The sequence below is a fragment of the Pithys albifrons genome, chromosome 11 (assembly GCF_047495875.1).
Source record: "Pithys albifrons albifrons isolate INPA30051 chromosome 11, PitAlb_v1, whole genome shotgun sequence".
NCBI classification, from domain to species: domain Eukaryota; kingdom Metazoa; phylum Chordata; class Aves; order Passeriformes; family Thamnophilidae; genus Pithys; species Pithys albifrons.
Window position 1 is genome coordinate 388,515 of NC_092468.1, and position 17,175 is coordinate 405,689.

Below are 17,175 nucleotides of genomic sequence, written 5' to 3' on the forward strand. Positions count from 1 at the left end.
ACGCACCGTCGAGCTTTGCGCCCAGGGAAAAGGTGGAAGCCCTGGGCTCTCAGCTGCCAATTTTGGGGCCCCATTAACCCTAGAAAAGCCACAATCGCTTTCTGTCCTGGCACCTTTTCCCAGGGAGAAATCTTCGCTGGCCTGGAATTCTGGGATGAGAAACGGCACATTCCCGGACTTGCAAGTGGCACGCGCCGTTGACATTTGCGCCCAGGGAAAAGGTGGCAGCCTTGGGCTCTCAGGTGCCAAAGATGGGGCCCCATTACCCCTAGGAAAGGCACAATGGCTTTCTGTCCTGACACCTTTTCCCAGAGAGGAATCGACTTCCGTCTGGAATTCTGGGGTGAAAAATGGCCCTTTCCCGGACCCGCACAGGGTATGCACCGTCGAGCTTTGCACCCAGGGAAAAGGTGGCAGCCTTGGGCTCTCAGGTGCCAATGATGGGGCCCAATTAGCATTACAAAATACACAATGGCTTTGTCTCCTGGTACCTTTTCCCTCTGAGGAACCTTCATAGGTCTGGAATTCTGGGCTGAAAAATGGAACTTTCCCGGACCCGCCCATGGAACGCTTTGTTGAGTTTTGCGCCCAGGGAAAAGGTGGCAGCCTTGGACTCTCAGGTGTCAATTTTGGGGCCCCATTAACCCTAGAAAAGGCACAATTGCTTTCTGTCCTGGCACCTTTTCTCAGGGAGGAATCTTCGTCCGTCTGGAAATCTGGGTTCAAAAATGGCACTGCCCCAAACCCGCACAAGGTATAAACCATCGAGCTTTGCGCCCAGGGAAAAGAGGGCAGCCTTTGGCTCTCAGGTGCCAATGATGGTGCCCCATTACCCCTACAAAAGGCACAATGGCTTTCTGTCCTGGCACCTTTTCCCAGGGAGGAATCTTCATCGGTTTGGAATTCTGGTCTGAGAATCGGCACTTTCCTGGACCCGCAAGTGGAACGCGCCATCGAGCTTTGCGTCCAGGGAAAAAGTGGCAGCCTTGGGCTCTCAGGTGCCAATGATGGGGCCCCATTCCCTTTACAAAAAGCACAATGGCTTTCTGTCCTGGCACCTTTTCCCTGGGAGGAGTCTTCATTGTTCTGGAATTCTGGGCCGTAAAATGGCACTTTCTGGGACCAGCACGTGGCACGCACTGTGGTGCTTTGCGCCCAGGGAAAAGGAGGCAACCTCTGGCTCTCAGATGCCAATGACGGGCCCCCATTAACACTAGAAATGGAACAATCGCTTTCTGTCCTGGGAGCCCTTTCCCTGGGAGGAGTCGTCATCCGTCTGGAATGCTGGGCTGAACAAAGCACTTTCTCTGACCTGCACGTGGCAGGCACCATCTAGCTTTGCGCCCAGGGAAAAGGTGACAGCCTTGGGCTCTCAGGTGCCAACGATGGGTCCCCGTTAACACTAGATAAATAACAATCGCTTTCTGTCCTGGCACCTTTTCCCTGGGAGGAATTTTCGTCTGTCTGGAATTCTGGGCTGAAAAACGGCACTTCCCCGGACCCACAAGTGGCACGCACCGTCGAGCTTTGCGCTCAGGGAAAAGGTGGCAGCCTTCGGCTCTCAGGTGTCAATGATGGAGCCCCATTAACCCTAGAAAAGGAACAATCGCTTTCTGTCCTGACACCTTTTTCCAGGGAGGAATCTTCATCGGTCTGGAATTCTGGAATGAGAAACGGCAATTTCCCGGACCCTCATGTAGCACGCATGGTCGAGCTTTGCGCCCAGGGTATAGGAGGCAACCTTGGGCTCTCAGGTGCCAATGATGGGGGCCGATTAACACTAGAAATGGAACAATCGCTTTCTGTCCTGGGAGCCTCTTCCCTGTGAGGAGTCTTCATCGGTCTGGAATTCAGGGCTGAAAAATGGCACTTCCCAGGACCCGAAAGTGGCACGCGCCATCGACATTTGCGCCCAGGCAAAAGGTGGCAGCCTTGGGCTCTCAGGTGCCAATGATGGGGCCCCGTTAACACTAGAAAAATAACAATTGCTTTCTGTCCTGGCACCTTTTCCCAGGGAGGAATCTTCGTCCGCCTGGAAATCTGGGTACAAAAATGGCACTGCCCCAAACCCGCACAAGGTGCACACCGTCGAGCTTTGCGCCCAGGGAAAAGGTGGCAGCCTTGGGCTTTCAGGTGCCAATGATGGGTCCCCATTACCTTTGCAAAAAGCCCAATGGCTTTCTGTCCTGGCACCTTTTCCCAGGGAGGAATGTTCATCGGTTTGGAATTCTGGTCTGAGAATCGGCACTTTCCTGGACCCGCAAGTGGAACGCACCATCGAGCTTTGCGTCCAGGGAAAAGGTGGCAGCCTTGGGCACTCAGCTGCCAATTTTGGGGCCCCATTAACCCTAGAAAAGGCACAATCGCTTTCTGTCCTGGCACCTTTTCCAGGGAGAAATCTTCGCTGGCCTGGAATTCTGGGATGAGAAACGGCACATTCCCGGACTTGCAAGTGGCACGCGTCGTCGACATTTGCGCCCAGGGAAAAGGTGGCAGCCTTGGGCTCTCAGGTGCCAAAGATGAGGCCCCATTACCCCTAGAAAAGGCACAATGGCTTTCTGTCCTGACACCTTTTCCCAGAGAGGAATCGACTTCCGTCTGGATATCTGGGCTGAAAAACGACCCTTTCCCGGACCCGCACAGGGTATGCACTGTCGAGCTTTGCACCCAGGGAAAAGGTGGCAGCCTTGGGCTCTCAGGTGCCAATGATGGCGCCCAATTAGCATTACAAAATACACAATGGCTTTGTCTCCTGGTACCTTTTCCCTCTGAGGAATCTTCATAGGTCTGGAATTCCTGGCTGAAATATGGCACTTTCCCGGACCCGCAAGTGGAACGCTCCATCGAGCTTTGCGCCCAGGGAAAAGGTGGCAGCCTTGGGCTCTCAGGTGTCAATTTTGGGGCCCCATTAACCCTAGAAAAGGCACAATTGCTTTCTGCCTTGGCACCTTTTCCCTGGGAGAAATCTTCATCGACCTCGAATTCTGGGATGAGAAACAGCACATTCCTGGAGCCGCAAGTGGCACGCACCATCGAGCTTTGCACTCAGGGAAAAGGTTGCAGCCTTCGGCTCTCAGGTGTCAATGATGGAGCCCCATTAACCCTAGAAAAGGAACAATCGCTTTCTGTCCTGACACCTTTTCCCAGGAAGGAATCTTCATCGGTATGGAGTTCTGGAATGAGAAACGGCAATTTCCCGGACCCTCACGTAGCACGCACCGTCGAGCTTTGCGCCCAGGGTATAGGAGGCAACCTTGGGCTCTCAGGTGCCAATGATGGGGGCCGATTAACCCTAGAAATGGAACAATCGTTTTCTGTCCTGGGAGCCTCTTCCCTGTGAGGAGTCTTCATCCGTCTGGAATTCAGGGCTGAAAAACGGAACTTTCCCGGACAAGAAAGTGGTACGCGCCGTTGATGTTTGCGCCCACGGAAAAGGTGGAAGCCTTGAACTCTCAGGTGCCAATTATGGGGCACCAATGACCCTAGAAAAGGACAATTCGATTTCTGACCTGGCACCTTTTCCCTGGCAGGTGTCTTCGTCCGTCTGGAATTCTGGGCTGAAAAATGGCACTACCCCGGACCCGCAAGTGGCACGCGCCGTCGACATTTGCGCCCAGGCAAAAGGTGGCAGCCTTGGGCTCTCAGGTGCCAATGATGGGTCCCCGTTAACACTAGATAAATAACACTTGCTTTCTGTCCTGGCACCTTTTCCCAGGGAGGAATCTTCGTCCGTCTGGAAATCTGGGTTCAAAAATGGCACTGCCCCAAACCCGCACAAGGTACACACCGTCGATCTTTGTGCCCAGGGAAAAGGGGGCAGCCTTGGGCTCTCAGGTGCCAATGATGGTGTCCCATTACCCCTACAAAAAGCACAATGGCTTTCTGTCCTGGCACCTTTTCCCTGGAAGGAGTCTTCATTGGTCTGGAATTCTGGGCTGTAAAATGGCACTTTCTGGGACCAGCACGTGGCACGCACTGTCGTGCTTTGCGCCCAGAGAAAAGGAGGCAACCTCTGGCTCTCAGATGCCAATGACGGGCCCCCATTAAGACTAGAAATGGAACAATCGCTTTCTGTCCTGGGAGCCTTTTCCCTGGGAGGAGTCGTCATCCGTCTGGAATCCTGGGCTGAACAAAGCACTTTCTCTGACCTGCACGTGGCAGGCACCATCGAGCTTTGCGCCCAGGGAAACGGTGGCAGCCTTGGGCTCTCAGGTGCCAATGACGGGCCCCATTACCCCTAGAAAAAGAACAATCGCTTTCTGTCCTGGCACCTTTTCCCAGGGAGGAATCTTCATTGGTCTGGAATTCTGGGCTGAAAACGCCTCTTTCCCTTACCCGCATGTGGCACGCACCGTCGAGCTTTGTGCCCAGGGAAAAGGTGGCAGCCCTGGGCTCTCAGGTGCCAATGATGGGGCCCCGTTAACACTAGAAAAATAACACTTGCTTTCTGTCCTGGCACCTTTTCCCACGGAGGAATCTTTGTCCGCCTGGAAATCTGGGTTCAAAAATGGCACTGCCCCAAACCCGCACAAGGTACACACCGTCGAGCTTTGTGCCCAGGGAAAAGGTGGCAGCCCTGGGCTCTCAGGTGCCAATGATGGGGCCCTGTTAACACTAGAAAAATAACACTTGCTTTCTGTCCTGGCACCTTTTCCCAGGGAGGAATCTTCATCGTCTTGGAATTGTGGTCTGAGAATCGGCACTTTCCTGGACCCGCAAGTGGAACACACCATCGAGCTTTACGTCCAGGGAAAAGGTGGCAACCTTGGGCTCTCAGGTGCCAATGATGGGGCCCCATTACCTTTACAAAAAGCACAATGGCTTTCTGTCCTGGCACCTTTTCTCTGGGAGGAGTCTTCATTGGTCTGGATTTCTGGGCTGTAAAATGGAACTTTCTGGGACCAGCACGTGGCACGCACTGTCGTGCTTTGTGCCCAGGGAAAAGGAGGCAACCTCTGGCTCTCAGATGCCAATGATGGGCCCCCATTAACACTAGAAATGGAACAATCGCTTTCTGTCCTGGGAGCCCTTTCCCTGGGAGGAGACGCCAGCCGTCTGGAATCCTGGGCTGAACAAAGCACTTTCTCTGACCTGCACGTGGCAGGCACCATCTAGCTTTGCGCCCAGGGTAAAGGTGAAAGCCTTGGGCTCTCAGGTGCCAACGATGGGTCCCCGTTAACACTAGATAAATAACAATCGCTTTCTGTCCTGGCACCTTTTCCCTGGGAGGAATTTTCGTCCGTCTGGAATTCTGGGCTGAAAAACGGCACTTCCCCGGACCCACAAGTGGCACGCACCGTCGAGCTTTGCGCTCAGGGAAAAGGTGGCAGCCTTCGGCTCTCAGGTGTCAATGATGGAGCCCCATTAACCCTAGAAAAGGAACAATCGCTTTCTGTCCTGACACCTTTTCCCAGGGAGGAATCTTCATCGGTCTGGAATTCTGGAATGAGAAACGGCAATTTCCCGGACCCTCACGTAGCACGCATGGTCGAGCTTTGCGCCCAGGGTATAGGAGGCAACCTTGGGCTTACAGGTGCCAATGATGGAGCCCGATTAACCCTAGAAATGGAACAATCGCTTTCTGTCCTGGGAGCGTCTTCCCTGTGAGGAGTCTTCATCCGTCTGGAATTGAGGGCTGAAAAACGGCACTTTCCCGGACAAGAAAGTGGTACGCGCCGTTGATGTTTGCGCCCACGGAAAAGGTGGCAGCCTTGAAGTCTCAGGTGCCAATGATGGGGCACCATTGACCCTAGAAAAGGACAATTCGATTTCTGACCTGGCACCTTTTCCCTGGGAGGTGTCTTCGTCCGTCTGGAATTCTGGGCTGAAAAATGGCACTTCCACGGATAGGCAAGTGGCACGCGCCGTCGACATTTGCGCCCAGGCAAAAGGTGGCAGCCTTGGGCTCTCAGGTGCCAATGATGGGGCCCCGTTAACACTAGAAAAATAACACTTGCTTTCTGTCCTGGCACCTTTTCCCAGGGAGGAATCTTCGTCCGTCTGGAAATCTGGGTTCAAAAATGGCACTGCCCCAAACCCGCACAAGGTACACACCGTCGAGCTTTGTGCCCAGGGAAAAGGGAGCAGCCTTGGGCACTCAGCTGCCAATGATGGTGCCCCTTTACCCCTACAAAAGGCACAATGGCTTTCTGTCCTGGCACCTTTTCCCAGGGAGGAATCTTCATCGGTTTGGAATTCTGGTCTGAGAATCGTCACATTCCTGGACCTGCAAGTGGAACACACCATCGAGCTTTGCGTCCAGGGAAAAGGTGACAGCCTTGGGCTCTCAGGTGCCAATGATGGGTCCCCGTTAACACTAGATAAATAACAATCGCTTTCTGTCCTGGCACCTTTTCCCTGGGAGGAATTTTCGTCCGTCTGGAATTCTGGGCTGAAAAACGGCACTTCCCCAGACCTGCAAGTGGAACGCACCGTCGAGCTTTGTGCCCAGGCAAAAGGTGGCAGCCTTGGGCTTTCAGGTGCCAATGATGGGGCCCCATTACCCCTAGAAAAAGAACAATCGCTTTCTGTCCTGGCACCTTTTCCCTGGGAGGAATCTTCATTGGTCTGGAATTCTGGGCTGAAAACGCCTCTTTCCCTTACCCGCATGTGGCACGCTCCGTCGAGCTTTGCGCCCAGGGAAAAGGTGGCAGCCCTGGGCTCTCAGCTGCCAATTTTGGGGCCCCATTAACCCTAGAAAAGCCACAATGGCTTTCTGTCCTGGCACCTTTTCCCAGGGAGAAATCTTCGCTGGCCTGGAATTCTGGGATGAGAAACGGCACATTCCCGGACTTGCAAGTGGCACGCGACGTCGACATTTGCGCCCAGGGAAAAGGTGGCAGCCTTGGGCTCTCAGCTGCCAAAGATGGGGCCCCATTACCCCTAGGAAAGGCACAATGGCTTTCTGTCCTGACACCTTTTCCCAGAGAGGAATTGACTTCCGTCTGGAATTCTGGGCTGAAAAACGGCCCTTTCCCGGACCCGCACAGGGTATGCACCGTCGAGCTTTGCACCCAGGGAAGAGGTGGCAGCCTTGGGCTCTCAGGTGGCAATGATGGCGCCCAATTAGCATTACAAAATACACAATGGCTTTGTCTCCTGGTACCTTTTCCTTCTGAGGAATCTTCATAGGTCTGGAATTCTGGGCTGAAAATTGGCACTTTCCCGGACCCGCACGTGGAACGCTCCGTCGAGCTTTGCGGCCAGGGAAAAGGTGGCAGCCTTGGGCTCTCGGGTGTCAATTTTGGGGCCCCATTAACCCTAGAAAAGGCACAATTGCTTTCTGTCCTGGCACCTTTTCCCTGGGAGAAATCTTCATCGGCCTGGAATTCTGGGATGAGACACGGCACATTCCTGGAGCCGCAAGTGGCACGCACCTTCGAGCTTTGCGCTCAGGGAAAAGGTTGCAGCCTTCGGCTCTCAGGTGTCAATGATGGAGCCCCATTAACCCTAGAAAAGGAACAATCGCTTTCTGTCCTGACACCTTTTCCCAGGGAGGAATCTTCATCGGTCTGGAGTTCTGGAATGAGAAACAGCAATTTCCCGGACCCTCACGTAGCACGCATGGTCGAGCTTTGCGCCCAGGGTATAGGAGGCAACCTTGGGCTCTCAGCTGCCAATGATGGAGCCCGATTAACCCTAGAAATGGAACAATCGCTTTCTGTCCTGGGAGCCTCTTCCCTGTGAGGAGTCTTCATCCGTCTGGAATTGAGGGCTGAAAAACGGCACTTTCCCAGACAAGAAAGTGGTATGTATCGTTGATGTTTGCACCCATGGAAAAGGTGGCAGCCTTGAAGTCTCAGGTGCCAATGATGGGGAACCATTGACCCTAGAAAAGGACAATTCGATTTCTGACCTGGCACCTTTTCCCTGGGAGGTGTCTCCGTCCTTCTGGAATTCTGGGCTGAAAAATGGCACTTCCCAGGACCCGAAAGTGGCACGCGCCATCGACATTTGCGCCCAGGCAAAAGGTGGCAGCCTTGGGCTCTCAGGTGCCAATGATGGGGCCCCGTTAACACTAGAAAAATAACACTTGCTTTCTGTCCTGGCACCTTTTCCCAGGGAGGAATCTTCGTCCGTCTGGAAATCTGGGTTCAAAAATGGCACTGCCCCAAACCCGCACAAGGTACACACCGTCGAGCTTTGCGCCCAGGGAAAAGGGGGCAGCCTTGGGCTCTCAGCTGCCAATGATGGTGCCCCATTACCCCTACAAAAGGCACAATGGCTTTCTCTCCTGGCACCTTTTCCCAGGGAGGAATCTTCATCGGTTTGGAATTCTGGTCTGAGAATCGGCACTTTCCTGGACACGCAAGTGGAACGTACCATAGAGCTTTGTGTCCAGGGAAAAGGTGGCAGCCTTGGGCTCTCAGGTGCCAATGATGGGTCCCCATTACCTTTACAAAATCACAATGGCTTTCTGTCCTGGCACCTTTTCCCTGGGAGGAGTCTTCATTGGTCTGGAATTCTGGGCTGTAAAATGGCACTTTCTGGGACCAGCACGTGGCACGCACTGTCGTGCTTTGCGCCCAGGGAAAAGGAGGCAACCTCTGGCTCTCAGATGCCAATGACGGGCCCCCATTAAGATTAGAAATGGAACAATCGCTTTCTGCCCTGGGAGCCTTTTCCCTGGGAGGAGTCGTCATCCGTCTGGAATCCTGGGCTGAACCAAGGTCTTTCTCTGACCTGCATGTGGCAGGCACCATCTAGCTTTGTGCCCAGGGAAAAGTGGCAGCCATGGGCTCTAAGGTGCCAGTGATGGGTCCCCGTTAACACTAGAAAAATAACACTTGCTTTCTGTCCTGGCACCTTTTCCCAAGGAAGAATTTTCGTCCGTCTGGAATTCTGGGCTGAAAAACAGCACTTCCCCGGACCTGCAAGTGGAACGCACCGTTGAGCTTTGTGCCCAGGCAAAAAATGGCAGCCTTGGGCTTTCATGTGCCAATGATGGGGCCCCATTAGCCCTAGAAAAAGAACAATCGCTTTCTGTCCTGGCACCTTTTCCCTGGGTGGAATCTTCATTGGTCTGGAATTCTGGGCTGAAAACGGCTCTTTCCCTTACCCGCATGTGGCACGCACCGTCGAGCTTTGCGCCCAGGGAAAAGGTGGCAGCCTTGGGCTCTCAGCTGCCAAAGATGGGGCCCCATCACCCCTAGGAAAGGCACAATGGCTTTCTGTCCTGACACCTTTTCCCAGAGAGGAATAGACTTCCGTCTGAATTTCTGGGCTGAAAAACGGCCCTTTCCTGGACCCGCAAAGGGTATGCACCATCGAGCTTTGCACCCAGGGAAAAGGTGGCAGCCTTGGGCTCTCAGGTGTTAATTTTGGGGCCCCATTAACCCTAGAAAAGGCACAATTGCTTTCTGCCCTGGCACGTTTTCCCAGGGAGAAATCTTCATCGGCCTCGAATTCTGGGATGAGAAACAGCACATTCCTGGACCCGCAAGTGGCACGCACCGTCGAGCTTTGCGCTCAGGGAAAAGGTTGCAGCCTTGGGCTCTCAGGTGCCAATGATGGGTCCACATTACTCCTAGAAAAGGAGAAATCCATTCCTGTCCTGGCACCTTTTCCCAGGGAGGAATCTTCATCGGCCTCGACTTCTGGGATGAGAAACAGCACATTCCTGGACCCGCAAGTGGCACGCACCGTCGACATTTGCGCTCAGGGAAAAGGTTGCAGCCTTGGGCTCTCAGGTGCCAATCATGGGTCCACATTACTCCTAGAAAAGGAGAAATCCATTCCTGTCCTGGCACCTTTTCACAGGGAGGAATCTTCATCGGTCTGGAATTCTGGAATGAGAAACGGCAATTTCCCGGACCCTCACGTAGCACGCATGGTCGAGCTTTGCGCCCAGGGTATAGGAGGCAACCTTGGGCTCTCAGGTGCCAATGATGGAGCCCGATTAACCCTAGAAATGGAACAATCGCTTTCTGTCCTGGGAGCCTCTTCCCTGTGAGGAGTCTTCATCCGTCTGGAATTGAGGGCTGAAAAACGGCACTTTCCCAGACAAGAAAGTGGTACGCGCCGTTGATGTTTGCGCCCACGGAAAAGGTGGCACCCTTGAACTCTCAGGTGCCAATGATGGGGCACCATTGACCCTAGAAAAGGACAATTCGATTTCTGACCTGGCACCTTTTCCCTGGGAGGTCCCTTCGTCCGTCTGGAATTCTGGGCTGAAAAATGGCACGTCCCCGGACCCGCAAGTGGCACGCGCCGTCGACATTTGCTCCCAGGCAAAAGGTGGCAGCCTTGGGCTCTCAGGTGCCAATGATGGGGCCCCATTACCCCTGGAAAAAGAACAATCGCTTCCTGTCCTGGCACCTTTTCCCAGGGAGGAATCTTCATTGGTCTGGAATTCTGGGCTGAAAACGGCTCTTTCCCTTACCCGCATGTGGCACGCACCGTCGAGCTTTGCGCCCAGGGAAAAGGTGGCAGCCCTGGGCTCTCAGCTGCCAATTTTGGGGCCCCATTAACCCTAGAAAAGGCACAATGGCTTTCTGTCCTGGCACCTTTTCCCAGGGAGAAATCTTCGCTGGCCTGGAATTCTGGGATGAGAAACGGCACATTCCCGGACTTGCAAGTGGCACGCGCCGCCAAGATTTGCGCCCAGGGAAAAGGTGGCAGCCTTGGGCTCTCAAATGCCAATGTTGGGGCCCAATTAGCATTACAAAATACACAATGGCTTTGTCTCCTGGTACCTTTTCCCAGAGAGGAATCTTCATAGGTCTGGAATTCTGGGCTGTAAAATGGCACTTTCCCAAACCCGCAAGTGGAACGCTCCGTCGAGCTTTACGCCTAGGGAAAAGGTGGCAGCCTTGGGCTCTCAGGTGCCAATGATGGGGCCCAATTAGCATTACAAAATACACAATGGCTTTGTCTCCTGGTACCTTTTCCCTCTGAGGAATCTTCATAGGTCTGGAATTCTGGGCTGAAAAATGGGACTTCCCGGACCCGCACGTGGTACGCTCGGTCGAGCTTTGCGCCCAGGGAAAAGGTGGCAGCCTTGGGCTCTCGGGTGTCAATTTTGGGGCCCCATTAACCCTAGAAAAGGCACAATTGCTTTCTGTCCTGGCACCTTTTCTCTGGGAGAAATCTTCATCGGCCTGGAATTCTGGGATGAGAAACAGCAAATTCCTGGACCCGCAAGTGGCACGCACCGTCGAGCTTTGCGCTCAGGGAAAAGGTTGCAGCCTTCGGCTCTCAGGTGTCAATGATGGAGCCCCATTAACCCTAGAAAAGGAACAATCGCTTTCTGTCCTGACACCTTTTCCCAGGGAGGAATCTTCATCGGTCTGGAGTTCTGGAATGAGAAACGGCAATTTCCCGGACCCTCACGTAGCACGCATGGTCGAGCTTTGTGCCCAGGGTATAGGAGGCAACCTTGGGCTCTCAGGTGCCAATGATGGGGGCCGATTAACCCTAGAAATGGAACAATCGCTTTCTGTCCTGGGAGCCTCTTCCCTGTGAGGAGTCTTCCTCCGTCTGGAATTCAAGGCTAAAAAACGGCACTTTCCCGGACAAGAAAGCGGTATGTGCCGTTGATGTTTGCGCCCACGGAAAAGGTGGCACCCTTGAAGTCTCAGGTGCCAATGATGGGGAACCATTGCCCCTAGAAAAGGACAATTCGATTTCTGACCTGGCACCTTTTCCCTGGCAGGTGTCTTCGTCCGTCTGGAATTCTGGGCTGAAAAATGGCACTTCCCCGGACCCGGAAGTGGCACACGCCATCGACATTTGCGCCCAGGCAAAAGAGGGCAGCCTTGGGCTCTCAGGTGCCAATGATGGGGCCCCATTACCCCTACAAAAGGCACAATGGCTTTCTGTCCTGGCACCTTTTCCCATGGAGGAATCTTCATCGGTTTGGAATTCTGGTCTGAGAATCGGCACTTTCCTGGACCCGCAAGTGGAACGCACCATCAAGCTTTGCGTCCAGGGAAAAGGTGGCAGTCTTGGGCTCTCAGGTGCCAATGATGGGGCCCCATTACCTTTGCAAAAAGCACAATGTCTTTCTGTCCTGACACCTTTTCCCTGGGAGGAGTCTTCATTGTTCTGGAATTCTGGGCCGTAAAATGGCACTTTCTGGGACCAGCACGTGGCACGCACTGTCGTGCTTTGCGCCCAGGGAAAAGGAGGCAACCTCTGGCTCTCAGATGCCAATGACGGGCCCCCATTAAGACTAGAAATGGAACAATCGCTTTCTGTCCTGGGAGCCCTTTCCCTGGGAGGAGTCTTCATCCGTCTGGAATCCTGGGCTGAACAAAGGTCTTTCTCTGACCTGCACGTGGCAGGCACCATCTAGCTTTGCGCCCAGGGAAAAGGTGGCAGCCTTGGGCTCTAAGGTGCCAATGATGGGGCCCGTTAACACTAGAAAAATAACACTTGCTTTCTGTCCTGGCACCTTTTCCCACGGAGGAATCTTCGTCCGCCTGGAAATCTGGGTTCAAAAATGGCACTGCCCCAAACCCGCACAAGGTAAACACCGTCGAGCTTTGCGCCCAGGGAAAAGGGGTCAGCCTTGGGCTCTCAGGTGCCAATGATGGGGCCCCATTACCTTTACAAATAACACAATGGCTTTCTGTCCTGGCAACTTTTCCCTGGGAGGAGTCTTCATTGGTCTGGAATTCTGGGCTGTAAAATGGCACTTTCTGGGACCAGCACGCGCACGCACTGTCGTGCTTTACGCCCAGGGAAAAGGAGGCAACCTCTGGCTCTCAGATGCCAATGACGGGCCCCCATTAACACTAGAAATGGAACAATCGCTTTCTGTCCTGGGAGCCTTTTCCCTGGGAGGAGTCGTCAGCCGTCTAGAATCCTGGGCTGAACAAAACACTTTCTCTGACCTAAAAGTGGCAGGCACCATCTAGCTTTGTGCCCAGGGAAAAGGTGGCAGCCTTGGGCTCTCAGGTGCCAATGATGGGTCCCCGTTAACACTAGATAAATAACAATCGCTTTCTGTCCTGGCACCTTTTCCCTGGGAGGAATTTTCGTCCATCTGGAATTCTGGGCTGAAAAACGGCACTTCCCCGGACCTGCAAGTGGAACGCACCGTTGAGCTTTGTGCCCAGGCAAAAGGTTACAGCCTTGGGCTCTAAGGTGCCTAAGACGTGCCCCATTACCCCTAGAAAAAGAACAATCGTTTCCTGTCCTGGCACCTTTTTGCCTGGGAGGAATCTTCATTGGTCTGGAATTCTGGGCTGAAAACGGCTCTTTCCCTTACCCGCATGTGGCACGCACCGTCGAGCTTTGCGCCCAGGGAAAAGGTGGCAGCCCTGGGCTCTCAGCTGCCAATTTTGGGTCCCCATTAACCCTAGAAAAGGCACAATGGCTTTCTGTCCTGGCACCTTTTCCCAGGGAGAAATCTTCGCTGGCCTGGAATTCTGGGATGAGAAACGGCACATTCCCAGACTAGCAAGTGGCACGCGCCGTCGACATTTTCGCCCAGGGAAAAGGTGGCAGCCTTGGGCTCTCAGGTGCCAAAGATGAGGCCCCATTACCCCTAGAAAAGGCACAATGGCTTTCTGTCCTGACAACTTTTCCCAGAGAGGAATCGACTTCCGTCTGGAATTCTGGGCTGAAAAACGGCCCTTTCCCGGACCCGCACAGGGTATGCACCGTCGAGCTTTGCACCCAGGGAAAAGGTGGCAGCCTTGGGCTCTCAGGTGCCAATGATGGGGCCCAATTAGCATTACAAAATACACAATGGCTTTGTCTCCTGGTACCTTTTCCCTCTGAGGAATCTTCATAGGTCTGGAATTCTAGGCTGAAAAATGGCACTTTCCCGGACCCGCACGTGGAACGCTCCGTCGAGCTTTGCGCCCAGGGAAAAGGTGGCAGCCTTGGGCTCTCGGGTGTCAATTTTGGGGCCCCATTAACCCTAGAAAGGCACAATTGCTTTCTGTCCTGGCACCTTTTCTCTGGGAGAAATCATCATAGGCCTGGAATTCTGGAATGAGAAACAGCACATTCCTGGACCTGCAAGTGGCACGCACCGTCGAGCTTTGCGCTCAGGGAAAGGTTGCAGCCTCCGGCTCTCAGGTGTCAATAATGGAGCCCCATTAACCCTAGAAAAGGAACAATCGCTTTCTGTCCTGACACCTTTTCCCAGGAAGGAATCTTCATCGGTCTGGAATTCTGGAATGAGAAACGGCAATTTCCCGGACCCTCATGTAGCACGCATGGTCGAGCTTTGCACCCAGGGTATAGGAGGCAACCTTGGGCTCTCAGGTGCCAATGATGGGGGCCGATTAACCCTAGAAATGGAACAATCGCTTTCTGTCCTGGGAGCCTCTTCCCTGTGAGGAGTCTTCATCCGTCTGGAATTCAGGGCTGAAAACGGCACTTTCCCGGACAAGAAAGCGGTATGTGCCGTTGATGTTTGCGCCCACGGAAAAGGTGGCAGCCTTGAACTCTCAGGTGCCAGTGATGGGGCACCATTGACCCTAGAAAAGGACAATTCGATTTCTGACCTGGCACCTTTTCCCTGGGAGGTGTCTTCGTCCGTCTGGTATTCTGGGCTGAAAAATGGCACTTCCCCGGACCCGCAAGTGGCACGCGCCGTTGACATTTGCGCCCAGGCAAAAGGTGGCAGCCTTGGTCTCTCAGGTGCCAATGATGGGGCCCGTTAACACTAGAAAAATAACACTTGCTTTCTGTCCTGGCACCTTTTCCCAGGGAGGAATCTTCGTCCGTCTGGAAATCTGGGTTCAAAAATGGCACTGCCCCAAACCCGCACAAGGTACACACCGTCGAGCTTTGCGCCCAGGGAAAAGGGGGCAGCCTTGGGCTCTCAGCTGCCAATGATGGTGCCCCATTACCCCTACAAAAGGCACAATGGCTTTCTGTCCTGGCACCTTTCCCTGGGAGGAATCTTCATCGGTTTGGAATTCTGGTCTGAGAATCGGCACTTTCCTGGACCCGCAAGTGGAACGCACCATCGAGCTTTGCGTCCAGGGAAAAGGTGGCAGTCTTGGGCTCTCAGGTGCCAATGATGGGGCCCCATTACCTTTACAAAAAACACAATGGCTTTCTGTCCTGGCACCTTTTCCCTGGGAGGAGTCTTCATTGGTCTGGAATTCTGGGCTGTAAAATGGAACTTTCTGGGACCAGCACGCGCACGCACTGTCGTGCTTTACGCCCAGGGAAAAGGAGGCCACCTCTGGCTCTCAGATGCCAATGACGGGCCCCCATTAACACTAGAAATGGAACAATCGCATTCTGTCCTGGGAGCCCTTTCCCTGGGAGGAGTCGTCAGCCGTCTGGAATCCTGGGCTGAACAAAGCACTTTCTCTGACCTGCACGTGGCAGGCACCATCTAGCTTTGCGCCCAGGGAAGAGCTGGCAGCCTTGGGCTCTCAGGTGCCAACAATGGGTCCCCGTTAACACTAGATAAATAACAATCGCTTTCTGTCCTGGCACCTTTTCCCTGGGAGGAATTTTCGTCCATCTGGAATTCTGGGCTGAAAAACGGCACTTCCCCGGACCTGCAAGTGGAATGCACCGTTGAGCTTTGTGCCCAGGCAAAAGGTGGCAGCCTTGGGCTCTCAGGTGCCAATGATGGGGCCCCATTAACCCTAGAAAAAGAACAATCGCTTTCTGTCCCGGCACCTTTTCCCTGGGAGGAATCTTCATTGGTCTGGAATTCTGGGCTGAAAACGGCTCTTTCCCTTACCCGCAAGTGGAACGCACCATCGAGATTTGCGTCGAGGGCAAAGGTGGCAGCCCTGGGCTCTCAGCTGCCAATTTTGGGGCCCCATTAACCCTGGAAAAGGCACAATCGCTTTCTGTCCTGGCACCTTTTCCCAGGGAGAAATCTTCGCTGGCCTGGAATTCTGGGATGAGAAACGGCACATTCCCGGACTTGCAAGTGGCACGCGCCGTCGACATTTGCGCCCAGGGAAAAGGTGGCAGCCTTGGGCTCTCAGGTGCCAAAGATCGGGCCCCATTACCTCTAGAAAAGGCACAATGGCTTTCTGTCCTGACACCTTTTCCCAGAGAGGAATTGACTTCCGTCTGGAATTCTGGGCTGAAGAACGGCCCTTTCCCGGACCCGCACAGGGTATGCACCGTCGAGCTTTGCACCCAGGGAAAAGGTGGCAGCCTTGGGCTCTCAGGTGCCAAAGATGGGGCCCAATTAGCATTACAAAATACACAGTGGCTTTGTCTCCTGGTACCTTTTCCCTCTGAGGAATCTTCATAGGTCTGGAATTCTGGGCTGAAAAATGGCACTTTCCCGGACCCGCACGTGGAACGCTCCGTCGAGCTTTGCGCCCAGGGAAAAGGTGGCAGCCTTGGGCTCTCAGGTGTCAATTTTGGGGCCCCATTACCCCTACAAAAGGCACAATTGCTTTCTGTCCTGGCACCTTTTCCCTGGGAGAAATCTTCATTGGCCTCGAATTCTGGGATGAGAAACAGCACATTCCTGGACCTGCAAGTGGCACGCACCGTCGAGCTTTGCGCTCAGGGAAAAGGTTGCAGCCTTCGGCTCTCAGGTGCCAATGATGGGTCCCCATTAACCCTAGAAAAGGAGAAATCCATTCCTGTCCTGGCACCTTTTCCCAGGAAGGAATCTTCATCGGTCTGGAATTCTGGAATGAGAAACAGCAATTTCCCGGACCCTCATGTAGCACGCATGGTCGAGCTTTGCGCCCAGGGTATAGGAGGCAACCTTGGGCTCTCAGGTGCCAATGATGGGGGCCGATTAACCCTAGAAATGGAACAATCGCTTTCTGTCCTGGGAGCCTCTTCCCTGTGAGGAGTCTTCATCCGTCTGGAATTCAGGGCTGAAAAATGGCACTTCCCCGGACCCGCAAGTGGCACGCGCCATCGACATTTGCGCCGAGGCAAAAGTTGGCAGCCTTGGGCTCTCAGGTGCCAATGATGGGGCCCCCTTAACACTAGAAAAATAACACTTGCTTTCTGTCCTGGCACCTTTTCCCAGGGAGGAATCTTCGTCCGTCTGGAAATCTGGGTTCAAAAATGGCACTGCCCCAAACCCGCACAAGGTACACACCGTCGAGCTTTGCGCCCAGGGAAAAGGGGTCAGCCTTGGGCTCTCAGGTGCCAATGATGGTGCCCCATTACCCCTAGAAATGGCACAATGGTTTTCTGTCCTGGCACCTTTTCCCAGGGAGGAATCTTCATCGGTTGGAATTCTGGTCTGAGAATCGGCACTTTCCTGGA